General features: G+C 41.6%; 1 protein-coding gene across 2 annotated transcripts in view; it reads right to left on the bottom strand.

Annotated features, from left to right (window-relative positions):
* The window catches only part of PHF6 (PHD finger protein 6), a 77070-nt gene that overhangs the window by 7128 nt on the left and 56359 nt on the right, over nucleotides 1–13583 (bottom strand). For both annotated transcript variants that reach the window (XM_078362891.1, XM_078362893.1), the window contains exon 11: nucleotides 4905–5078. The gene's annotated coding sequence lies outside the window, so the exon portion shown is untranslated. The remainder of the gene's footprint in view (nucleotides 1–4904; nucleotides 5079–13583) is intronic.

Below are 13583 nucleotides of genomic sequence, written 5' to 3'. Positions count from 1 at the left end.
TGTTTTTTTCTTAGAGGATCTCACTCTGTTGCCCAGGCTAGAGTGCAGTGGTACAATCACAATTCACTGCAATCTCTACCTCCTAGGCTCGAGCAGTCCTCCCACCTCAGTCCCCTGAGTAGCTGGGACTACAGGTGTGCACCACTATGATTTTTGTAGAGATGGGGTTTCACCACGTTACTAAGGCTGTTCTTTCTCTACTTTTCTTTCTTTTTGAGACAGAGTCTCGCATTGTTGCCTGGGCTAGAATGCAATCACGTGATCTTGGCTCACTGCAACCTCTGCCTCCTGGGTTCAAGTGATTCTCCTGCCTCAGCCTCCCAAGTAGCTGGGATTACAGGAGCCCACCACCATGCCTGGCTAATTTTTTGTATTTTTTTAGTAGAGATGGGGTTTCACTATGTTGGCCAGGCTGGTCTTGAACTCCTTACCTCGAGATCCACCTGCCTCAGCCTCCCAAAGTGCTGGCATTATAGGCATGAGCCACCACACCCGGCCTTTTTCCATTTCTAATGCTCAGTTTCGTAGTCTGTATCAATGCCATTGAGAGGAACAATCTCTCAAAAATTCATTACCAGTAGACTTCCAACCTAAACTTAAACTTCTAAACTAAAAGCACAGTTACTTCCTTGGTTGGCATGATATTTCAGTTATCTAATTTTTGGAAGGGATGCACTTAAAGAAAATGTATGAGGGAGGACATGAAGTGGGATAGGGAACGTGAGAGGAGGACACGAAGCACAATAGGGAACGGGAGAGAACTGAGCAAGGACGTGGTTTTAGATAGAGTTTAGCCTTGGCTGGGTTCACAGAGGGAAACATTTGCAGTAGTCCTGCTTGAGGCAGGGGCCAGGGATTTTGTATCCTACAATCATTCATCGGCTATAAGGGGAGTATAGCTTCCTAGGTTCCCATCAGGCAAGGGCAGCTAATCAGAGGTCACAGGGGTAAGCTGCACTTGAAACAGATGTGGGATGGAGTGCTAGCTGGTGAAGAGACCCTGGCAGGGCACCAATAGCATCTACTACACCCAGGTCCACAGGCTACAGCAAATGGATACTATTGAACGTAAGTCACCATGGGAGTGTAATTGGAAATACCTTCATAATATAAGAAACCAGTTTAGAAGAATAACGTCTGTAATATAATGCTAATAAAGACTATGTGTACTGTATAATTAAGACTATGCCTATTGTCCACCATTTGTTAGAGTTGTTTTTTCTTTTTTTGAGATGGAGCTTCGCTCTTGTCACCCAGGCTGTAGTGCAGTGGTACAAATTCAGCTCACTGCAACCTCTGTCTCCTGGGTTCAACCAATTTTCTTGCCTCAGTCTCTCAAGTAGCTGGGATTACAGGCATGTGCTACCATGCTCAGCTAATTTTTATATTTTTAGTAGAGACGGGGTTTTGCCATGTTGACCAGGCTGGTCTCGAACTCCTGACCTCAGTTGATCCGTCTGCCTTGGCCTCCCAAAGGGCTGGGATTACAGGCGTGAGCCACTGCACCTTGGCCATTTGTTAGAAATTTTAAAAGCCTTAGGTACAGTGGCTCATGCCTGTAATCTCAGCCCTTTGGGAGGCTGAAGCTGGTGGATCACTTGAGGTCAGAAGTTCGAGACCAGCCTGGCCAACATGGTGAAACTCTGTCTCCACTAGAAATACAAAAATTAGCCAGGCGTAGTGGCAGGTACCTGTTATCTCAGCTACTTGGGAGGCTGAGGCAGAAGAATCACTTGAATCCAGGAGCAGACGTTTCAATGAGCTGACATCATGCCACTGCACTCCAGCCTGGGCAACAGAGCAAGACTCCATCTAAAAAAAAGGGGGGGGGAATTTTAAAATAGCTTATTTTAATAATTTGTATATGTAAATCTAGATAAAACTACACGAGACAGAAATGTTTCTACTTCCACTTTGTGTGTGGACTTTTAAAGCCATAATACCTGATACCTTTTTCTTTTTTGGAGATGGAAGTCTCACTCTGTCCCCCAGGCTGGAGGGCAATGGCACAATCTTGGCTCACTGCAACCTCCGACTCCAAGGTTCAAGTGATTCTCCTGCCTCAGCCCCCTGAGTAGCTGGGACTACAGGTGCCCACCACCATACCCAGTGAATTTTTGTATTTTCAGTAGAGACATGGTTTTGCCATGTTGGTCACCAACTCCTGACCTTAAGTGATGCAACTGCTTCAGCCTCCCAAAGTGCTGGGATTATAGGTGTGAGCCACCCTGCCCAGCCTCCTGATACCTTTATCTAATAATTATTTAGCAATTGTATTTTATCTGTTATTTTGATTGCACCTCCTAATATTCTTTTTTTTTTTTTTTTTTTGGATGGAATCTTGCTCTTTCCCCAGGCATAATCTTGACTCACTCCAACCTCCGCTTCCCAGATTCAAGTGATTCTCCTGCCTTAGCCTCTCCAGAGTAGATGGGACTACAGGTGCGCACCACCACCCCCAGCTAGTTTTTGCATTTTTAGTAGCGATGAGGTTTTACCATGTTGGCCAGGATGGTCTCAATCTCCTGACCTCATGATCTTCCTACCTCGGCCTCCCAAAGTGCTGGGATTACAGGCATGAGCTACAGTGCCCGGCCTGCATCTCCTAATATTCTTAAGTGTCTTTGGGAAGTTTAAATTAGTATAAAACTAGAATAATGGGCATTGGATTTGATACAGTTTACCACAGTTGCCTGTAGTATATGCCTATATTCATACATATCTTTATATATATATAAATTGTAATATATGTCACAAATAATATGTAGATAGTAAATATAATATGAATTGTCACCTTGATTTCAAACAAAACTCCAAGAACATGTATTTGCTCCTACTATCTGCAGCAATTTCAATAACAATGGTAAACACTTAGTAGCATTCACCGTTGGAGAAATGTAAACACTGGATGTTTGGAGACAACCAGAGATGATTGTTAAAAATGGGTGGGGAGGGGGTGTTGAATAATAGTATTGTGATTGCATTTGTTAAAAGTATGCATTTTAGAGACATATAATGATATCTATGAAGATGAGAAATGATGTCTCTGGGATTTGCTTCAACATAAACCATGGCGTGTGGGGACAGGGAATTAGAAGGAATAAGAAACAAGATGGGGGGGTCCAAAGTGGCTCCCGCCAGAGGTCATGGCGCTCACGAAGGCGAGGTCATCAGTTCAAGGCTAACCTGAGCAACCTCATAAGCTCAAACTGATTGGCAAAAAAAAAAAAAAAAAAAAGAAACAAGATGGGAAATTAGTTCATAATTGTTGAAGTTGGGTAATGTGTTCATGGTAAGAACTTTCTGCAGGGCATTTAGCGATATGAATCAATGGACTTTAAAAAATATGTATAAAACTCTGTATACAACAGTGGCTCACACATGTAATCCTGGCACTTTGGGAGGCCGAGAGGGTGGATCATTTGAGGTCAGGAGTTTGAGACCAGTCTGACCAACATGGTAAAACCCCGTCTTTACTAAAAACACAAGAATTAGCTGGGCATGGTGGTGCATGCCTGTAGTCTCAGCTACTCGGGAGACTGAAGCCAGAGAATACCTTGCTCAGGAGGCAGAGGTTGCAGTGAGCCGAGATCATGCCACTGCACTCCAGCCTATGTGACAGAGTGAGACTCCATCTCAGAACAACAACAACAACAAAACTCTTTTGACTTGGGAATTTCTGTTCTAGAAATTTATCTTATGGGAAAAATTAGACAAGGGCAGAAAGAAAGCTGTATGTACAAGAATGTCCGTCTCAGCATTGTTTATTTTTAGATGTCTCTTACCCATGTGTTCTATAAGAAAAAAAGAAGTGTTACTTCAGCAAAATGAAAACGGAACCTAAGATAGATGAGGACAGGAGATACAAACAAAACAAAACAGTCACAAGTTAAGGGTGAAAACAGTGCAGAAAGTCAATTTCCGCTATTTTGAGTGCACTTCAGTGGAAGAAGCTGAGAATCATTCTGAGTACTGGGATAGGAGATTGTTCTCTCTAGCTCATCTGAACCAAACAGTTTGTACTCTTTCCTTCAGATGGCTCTTTAGTTAAATATCCTGATGACCTCCCTAAGACTTACTCCTGTTCCTGGAGTTTGCTGACCCTAGTTTTGAACCTTCTTCAGACCCTCTTGGAAAGAGCTGCTGTTTCTGCTGCTGTGTTTAACTTTTAAGCAAAATTGGAAAATCATAGAAAAGTTGCTGGGCGCAGTGGCTCATTTCTGTAATCCGAGCACTTTGGGAGGCTGAGGCAGGAGGATTGATTGAACTCAGGAGTTTGAGACCAGCCTTGGCAACATGACAAAACACCATCTCTACAAATAATACAAAAATTAGCTGGGTGTGGTGGTGCATGCCTATGGTTCCAGCTACTTGGGAGGCTGAGGTGGGAGGATGTTTTGAGCCCAGGTAGTTGGGGCTGCAGTGAGTCAAGATCATACCACTGCACTCCAGGATGGGTGACAGGGCAAGACACTGTCTCAAAAAATAAATAAAAATTTAAACAGAAAATTATTAAAAAGTTGCAGGAAAAGCACAAATAATTCCTGTATATCCTTCACCAAGATTCACCAACTTGTGACATTTTGCCCCATTTGCTTTATGTTTTCACATATACACACACATTTTTTTTTCCTGAACCAGGTAAATTGTAGACATGATACCTCATTACTCCTAAATACTTCAGTATACATTTTCTAAGAATAAGGGTATTCTCTTATATAACTACAGTACAACTATCAGAATCAGGAAACTAACTGACACAGTATTATGTAATATTGAATCCACATTTACATTTAGCCAATAGTCCCCAAAATGTCCTGCAGAGCAAGATTCCCCCTTACCCCCAAATCAGCATCCAATTCAGGATGAAGCATTACTTTTAGTTGTCATGTCTCTTTAGTCACCTTTGGTCTGGAACAGTTCCTTAGCCTTTCTTTGTTTCTGAGGATATTTTTTTGAGGAGTACAGGCCATTCTTTCTGTAGAACATCCTTCAATCTGAGGGTCTCAGCTGTTTCTTGGTGATAAGATCAGCACTATTTGCAATAACAAAATGGCAACCATAAAACCTGCAAACAACTGTACAATGATAGGGAAATGGTTAAGTAAACTATGATATATCCACAAAATGGACTATTATGTAGCCACTAAGAATGACAGAATATGCTGACCTGGAAAGACATTTCCAATTTTTAAGTGAAAAAAGTAGATTATAACTTAATAGATATGAACTTATTTTTATAAAAATAATATATATGCATAGAAATGTCTGAAAGATTTTACAAAACATACAGTGTGGCCTATGGTTACCAGAATTATGGGAGATTTCAAATTTTTACTTGTCTGTATTTTATAATTTATGTGTAATAAACATCGATTCACCTGTTAATAGTAAAAAAAAAATACATTTAATAAGAGGCTAGCTTCTTGATTTTATAGGTGAAAGATCATGGTGTGGAAAAGGGAATACAAATTACTTTTCTGTTAAAAAAAAGAACAAAAAGGACTTACTACTATGAACCAGCTAATTTCACTTACAATCACTTTATGTTTTATACTCCTTAAGACAACGCAGTGGTTTAAGGGTTATCAGCCCTGTTTTGACAGACGGGGCGGTGGCTGAGGCTGAGAGAAGGGGAAGGGTACCCTGTTCAGAGTTACAAGTTATGAATGGCCAATCCACAATTCAAACCCAGGTGTTTCAGACCATACCCTTATTTTACTTAATCTCACATTGCTCCTGTGTAGCCCTCCTGGAGGGCAGAACTAGGAGAATAAGCAGGTGGAAGTTGCAAGAAGGTGATTTTTTTTTTTTTTGAGACAGGGTCTTGCTCTGTTTCCCAAGCTGGAGTGCAGTGGCGTGATCACAGCTTACTGCAGCCTCAACCTCCTGGGCTTAAGCGATTTTCCCACCTCAGTCTCCCCAGTAGATGAGACTACAGGCACATGCCACCACGCTCGACTAATTTTTAGTTTTTTTGAGATAGGGTCTCACTTTGTTGCCCAGGCTAGAGTGCAATGGCATGGTCTCAGCTCACTGCAGCCTCAACTCCTGAGCTTAAGTAATCCTTCCACCTCAGCCTTCCCAAGTAGTGGGGGCTACAGGTGCATACCACCATGCCTCGCTAATTTTTAGATTTCTTGTAGAGACATGGTTTTGCCATGTTGCCCAGGCTAATTTTTAAATTTTTTGTAGAGATGAGGCCTCACTATGTTGCCCAGCCTGGTCTCAAATTCCTGGGCTCAAACGATCCTCCTGCCTCAGCCTCCCAAAGTGCTGGGATTACAAGCATAAGGAAGCGATTTTTTTTGAACAGCAGAATTGAAGAATTGTCAAATGGGCTGAGCTCTCTGTACCTAGAAATGTTGGAGTAGAAGGCAGATGTCATTCAGGGATGTGGCAGAAAGGGCTCCTGGAGAAGAACAGCAGCACCATTTTTCAGCTATCTGCTGCCTGACTCCATCTGGATACAGGGCTTGGAAAGTTGACTAGAATTCTCCATCATTTGGTCTCACAACCTTTCATCTGGTGATTTTCACAGTTTCATAAGTAGGTATGTGTTCAACTGTTCTCTCGACTAGACAAGAATTAAATATGTCTACATATGTATATAAATGCATTTTGGTTTCACAATGCACCTCAAGCTTTGAGTTGTCTCTGCCATGTGGCATTTTTCATAAGCAAATTGGTTAATCACCTCCATTACCCCTGGCCCCAACCTCCCACTTTTCTCTTTTCTCTTCTACCCTTTCACTGCCCTGTAAAGTTCATCCCACCCTTCATTTAGACATTTTACCTTTGCCAAGGAAATACCAGAATTTATGTAGATTCCTATTAAATCTCTGTGAGCAGGGAAGGGAGTGGGTAGATAGTCCATGGAGGGTCCCAGCCAGTGGACTTCGTAATCTTGGTTTTATTATCGTGTTACTTCTATTCTTGGGTCACCTACAAGAGCAGATTAGCAGAGGACCAAGTGACAGCACTTGGATTGTCAGGGACATCAAGTACAGTCAAGATGTAAGATAACTGTCTGGACGCAGTGGCTCATGCCTGTAATCCCAGCACTTTGGGAGGCCTAGGCAGGAGGATCACAATGTCAGGAGTTTGAGACTAACCTGGCCAAATAGTTGAACCCCATCTCTACTAAAAATACAAAAATTAGCCGGGTGTGGTGGTGCACACCTGTAATCCCAGCTACTCAGGAGGCTGAAGCAGGAGAATTGCTTGAATCCAGGAGGTGCAGGTTGCAGTGAGCCAAGATTGCACCATTGCACTCCAGCCTGGGTGACAGAGTGAAACTCTATCTACAAAAAAACCAGGCATGGTGGCACATACCTGTAGACCTAGCTACTTGGGAGGCTGAATCCAGAGGATCGCTTGAGCCCAGGAGGTCGAGGCTGCAGTGAGCTATGATTGCACCACTGCACTCCAGCCTGGGTGACAAAGCAAGACCCTGTCCCAGAGAGAGAGAGAGAGAGAGGGAGAAAGAGAGAACTGGAAAAACACCTACTGGTTTTCACAACAATCGTTGGTAGACTTTGCTGGAGCAGTTTTTGTGTAGCTGAGAAAAGTGAAGGTGGGGAGACAGAGGCGAGTGCAGTGGGTTGATGAACAAATGATAAAAATACAGAAATTGAGATGTCAAGTGGTAACTTGACTTTTAAGAAAATTAAATGAGGAGAGAACTGGGAATTATATGACAAGAGGAGAAAAGCTAGACTTGGAAACACAGGTACAAGGGCCAATGTATTGAGAGATGGGAGAGTCTTGGGTCTGTGCTCACTCCTTTAATCCCCACAAGTCTATGAGTGAAGTATGATTTCTATTTGCATTTTATTTATTTATTTATGAGATGGAGCCTTACTCTGTCACCCAGGCTGGAGTGCAGAGGCATGGCGTCTGCCTCCTGGGTTCAAGCAATTCTCCTGCCTCAGCCTCCTGAGAGGCTGGGATAACAGGTACTCGCCACCACGCCTGGCTAATTTTTGTATTTTTAGTAGAGACAGGGTTTCAACATGTTGTCCCAGCTGGTTTCAAACTCCTGACCTCAAGTGATCCCCCCACCTCAGCCTCCCAAGATGCTGGGATTACAGGCATGAGCCACCGTACCTGGCCTCCTGAATTATTTTCAAGGAAATCCCAGATACCCTACCACTTTATAGTAAGTATTTCAGTATGTATATTTAAAAGATAAAAACTCTTATTTCTAGTGTTTTCCTTATGATCTTTAAAACCTCTACATCTATAGTAATCTTCTGTTTTATTTTTAATATTGTTTATGCCTTCTCTTTCTTATTTCCTTTTTAAACTGTTTTCATAAGTTCAAGCTCACAGAAATGTTGCAACAATAGTACAAACAATTCCTGAATACCCTTTACCCAGATTCACCAGTTTCAACAAATGTTGCCCCACCTGCTGTATCATTTGCGTTCTCGCTCTGTCTCTATTTGTATGTGTGTGCGTATAAATATTTTTTCAGAGCCCTTTGTAAATTGGAGCTATTGTCCTCCTTCACCTGTGAATACTTCAGTGCCACTTTCTAACAAAAACACTCTTTTACGTACCACAGAACAATCAGGAAATTTGGCCTTGAGTTGTTACTGCTATACTCCAATCTTGACAATTGTATCAATACCATCCTTCATAGTCACTTTTCACAGTCCACGACCGCACATTACGCTGAATTGTCTCCTGAACAAGGAAGAGTTCCCTAGAGTTTGCCTTTGGTGACATCGATATTTTTGACGCATCTCGGCCAGTTGTTTTGTAGAATGTCCCTCAATTTGGGTTTTTCTGACGCTGCCCCACAAACAGACTCAGGTTATGCATTTTGGACGACTACCATAGAAATTATACTTGTTCTCAGAGCAGCACAGCAGGAGGTAAATAACGTCGTTTTTTCCCATTATTGTTGATGTTCTTTCATTATCCCTTCACAGTGGTGTCTTCCCATTGTAAAATTACTACTTTCCCCTTTGTTATTAATAACTTGTGGCTTAGTTTGGGGGTAAGTATCCTATTCCTCATCAAGCTTTCACCCACTACTTTTAGCACCCATTGCTGACTCTCACACAAATTAGTTATTACTATGATTACATGTGTGAGCTACCACACCTGGCCTCTATCTGTATTTTAAAGATGAGATAATGGGAGTGGAGAGAGGCTTAATAAATTAAGCAAGCTTACATGGAATTTGAATCTGGGCCACAAAAGTCTATAGTCTGCATGCTTATCTTCGTAATAGTTTCTAGGTACTATAATGGGAAAGACAAGTAGGTTAAAAGGACAGAAGACTGATGTGGAGAACCTCAGACAAGAAGCCAAACACCTGCAGTGGCATCAGTCTGCATTGCTGTGGTTTTCGTTAGCAGGTCATCTTTCCCAGATTAAGAGTGAGGCAAATTCTTGGCATGGGGAGGTAAAATGGTAGAAGAGAATTGAGATAAGTGGGGAAGCTGAGGTCGGTGGTATCAAGAGGTAATGGACAGCCGGGCATGGTGGCTCACGTCTGTAATCCCAATACTTTGGGAGGCCGAGGCAGATGGATCACCTGAGGTCAGGAGTTTGAGACCAGCCTGGCCAACATGGTGAAATCCTGCCTTGACTAAAAATACAAAATTAGCCAGGCATGGTGGTGCACGCCTGTAATCCCGCTACTCAGGAGGCTGAGGCAGGAGAATCTCTTGAACCCAGGAGGCAGAGGTTGCAGTGAGCTGAGATCGTGCCATTGCACTCCAGCCTTGTGCCATTGCACTCCAGCCTCATGCCATTGCACTCCAGCCTCTGCAACAAGAGAAAAAAAAAAAAAAGAATAGAAACTGCACTAGCTTATCAGCAAGAAGAATGGAGAGGGTGGATTCAAGAGAGTGGTAGGCTTTGTGGAACTTAGCAAGTAGATGTGGTAATCCAAGTTGACCAATTGTAACCCTAGTGACTGATGGTGTCATTAACAAATAGATAAAAGTCAGGTCAGGACAACTTAGTTTGGGACTCACATTTGGGTAGCCAGCAGATTGGGTAGACATGTCCAGAAGAAGTGTTGAGACTTAGCATGAAGCTGCAGTGAACAGAGGATAATCATGTGGAATCCACAGGTGGCACCTGTAAGCAGACTGTGGTGACAGGGAAGAATAATCCAAGATGGCAAGAGCAGAACCAGGTAGCACTTCAGGGTAAGGAGGAGAGTGTGAAAAGGAGTGGTCTTGAATGGGGTGGTACAGATATCGGAACTAGGGAAAGAGACTTTCCAGGAGGGCATCAAAGGAAAAACAGAATAAAGTTGTGACTGTTTCAAGTTTTGCAGCCATCTTTCTAGGAAGTGGCCTATAAACTGTAGGGTGCATTTCCAAGTTCCATGCAATGGCATATCCCCAGTTATTAAATGCTCCAAAGACCACAGTAAAGGCTGCCTAAACGTCTTCTCTCCTACCCTGCCTCTTTGCTAAGCAGCATATGTTTTCTTTAATGCTTTTTTTCCCTGCATCCCCAGCACACTGGCTAGCTGCCCGAAGCTGTTTGGGCACATGGAACAGGTTGAAACGCTTAAGAATGACTCTTCTACGGGATGTCCAGAAAGAATGTTGTATTTGAGGATAATGCCAAAATTCCAACTCTTTGATCTGTAACTTTCAGAAACTGCTTATCTTTTGTGCTTACTCTCTAACTAGGAACATATGAGAACAGGGTCCAAAGAATTATTGCTTCCTGGTAATACTAAATCAATACTAAATATAGAACATAAGCCTATTGGGCTTAAGGATCAGGAAAGTTTGAAAATAAGCCTTTGTGTTAAATTGTCTGGCTAACCTCTGAAATAAAAATAACAGCAGTCTCCATGATTGCTTCAGTCGTGAGCCACCGCGCCCGGCCCAGTTCTAAGTTACAATTCTTTTTCAATAAAATTGTTTGGCTAATGTTATAAATACTGATTAGCATCAAATGTGATTTTGAGAATTAGAAAAAACTAATTTTCATGTAGCATTGATTACTCCTTCACTACATTCAATTTATTCTTTATTTTAAAACTTCTGGGCTGACTGACAAGCATAATTGGATATCCATGTTATTTTTACCAATTTATTTTCAGACATGCAGGTAACTGTTGCTTGAAATTTCTAAATGACAAAAATAATAGCTCATTTTTGGCAAATGAGCTAAAAGCATCACGACATTTTTTCTAGCTAGGCTTAGATTTTATTCATAAAAGGACAAAACAACTACCTAGATGATTTCATCTTGTTTCACATAACTGACCACTTGTTAGGCACAGTCATAATTTTGGGATGAGCGCCATCACATGACAGATAAAGGTTATAGGAGTTCTTTAACAAAACAGTACATGACCCTTCAGGTGTCCTGAACAGAGCTACATATGACTCTGGACATAGAGCAGGTCCATCTGGAAACAATGGACAGTGAGGAGCATTCTGTTACTTTTCAGAAAGAAGGGAAATGATTCACCAGCTACGGATGTTAATACATGCAAAATAAACCTTCTGATTTAACCTTTTCACAAATGAAATGTAGTGCCCCTTTCTCAAAGATGATTCATATGTCACTTTCAGATATAGTCTATAAGGGTTTTACAATAAAATCAAACCCCGTAGAATTTTCTGGAGTGTGTGTGTTTTTTTCTTGAAGGCACCACACTTAAAAGCACTCTTCCGGAATGGAGAAGCAAGCAAGCTTAATCCCTGGAGTAGCTGGTAACTTTTATTTTTGAGACAGGGTCTTGTTCTGTTGCCCAGGCTGGAATGGCATGGGAGCCAATACAGCTCACTGCAACGTTGACTTCCCAGGCTTAAGCGATCCTCCAACCTCAGCCTCCTGAACAGCTGGGACAACAGGCACATGCCACCACACCCAGCTATTTTTTCTATTTTTTGTAAAGATGGGGATCTCACTATGTTGCCCAGGCTGGTCTTGAACCCCCGCGCCCAAATGATCCTCCTGCCTCAGCCTCCCAAAGTGCTGAGAGTACAGATGTGAGCCACAAACAGCTGGATGGCAATTTTAATCAAAACTTTAAATGTACATACCCTTGACTTAGCAGTTCTACTTCTGGAAATTTATCCTGAGAGATTACTTGCATAAAGAATATATGTAAGGTTGGATAGAATAATTCCAGTTCATCCATACATTGAAATACCAGGGAGCTACTAGAAAAAAAAAAGTGAGAAATCTAGATGTACTGACACCTTGTAATGTTGTTCAAGTGAAAAAAGATGCGGTGCAGAACTGTAAGTATGATTCTATTTATGGTAAAAACATTCTATTTTTTATTCATGATTCTATTTATGTTATGCATGATTCTCTTTATGTAAAAAAGCGTTATGTATATACAGAAGCATTTAGAAGAATATGTATCAAATATTTCTAGGGAGTAGGCTTGTACAGAGGGGGGATTTTCACATTTTGCTTTATAGATTTTCGTATTTTAATTTTGTAAAATGACTACATAGCACTTTGAAAATTGAGAAAACATAAAATTTACATAACATAAAAACCAGTCTTTTAAAGTATATAATTTATGATTTTTAGTATATTCACAAAGTCGTGTAATCATCAACCATGACCTAATTCTAGACATTTCACCACCCCTAAAAACAAATACTATACCTGATAATAGTCGTTTATCATACCCCCCCATGTTTGCTGCCCCTGGGAACCACTAATCTGTATTCCATCTCTATGGATTTGCCTCTCTGAACAATTTGTATAAATAAAATCATATAATACGTGACCTCTGCACCTGGCTTCTTAGCATATTTTCAAGGCTCATTTACATTGACATGTATCAGTAATTAATTCCTTTTTATGATCAGATATTAATTTAATACAAAATCTGTAAATAGGTCTGATTTAAAAAATACTCAGAAAACAACTTACCCCTCTGAACCAATTACTTTATAGAAACTCAATAAGAACTCTAAATCCAGCATCCATATTAAAGCATAGTTTATTTCTGTCTCCCCACTCCTAACAGTGTCTTCAATATCTAGTCTCTCAGGTTCCCTTTAAAAGGTTACTCCCTCAGCCGGGTATGGTGGCTCATGCCTGTAATCGCAGCACTTTGGGAGGCTGAGCTAGGCAGATCACCTGCGGTCAGGAGTTCAACACCAACATCACCAGCATGGAGAAATCCTGTCTCTACTAAAAATACAAAATTAGCTGGAAGTGGTGGCACATGCCTGTAATCCCAGCTTCTTGGAAGGCTGAGGCAGGAGAATTGCTTCAACCTGGGAGGTGGGGGTTGTGGTGAGCCTAGATGGCGCCATTGCACTCCAGCCTGGGCGACAAGAGCGAAACTCCATCTCAAAAAAAAAAATTTACTCCCTCAAACAGTATTCTTGTTTTAATTGGAATATTATCATTCACACAGTAGAGCTAGCTAGCTCTTTGCCCAGTTGCATTTCATTTTTCTTATCTCCCCACCACTGCCCCACCCCCAGCATAAAAACTCACTTATAGCCACTGAGAGGTATAGGCAAAAGTGTACTTCGGATGTTTACAGATCTGCTGTCTTCTGACAAGGATGCAGGTCTGGTTGACTGACTTCAGTACACTGACCATATGTAGATCAT

Source organism: Callithrix jacchus, chromosome X (genome assembly GCF_049354715.1).
Source record: "Callithrix jacchus isolate 240 chromosome X, calJac240_pri, whole genome shotgun sequence".
Lineage (NCBI taxonomy): Eukaryota > Metazoa > Chordata > Mammalia > Primates > Cebidae > Callithrix > Callithrix jacchus.
The sequence above is the reverse complement of the archived record's forward strand: the minus strand, read 5'-3'. Positions and strand labels throughout refer to the sequence as shown.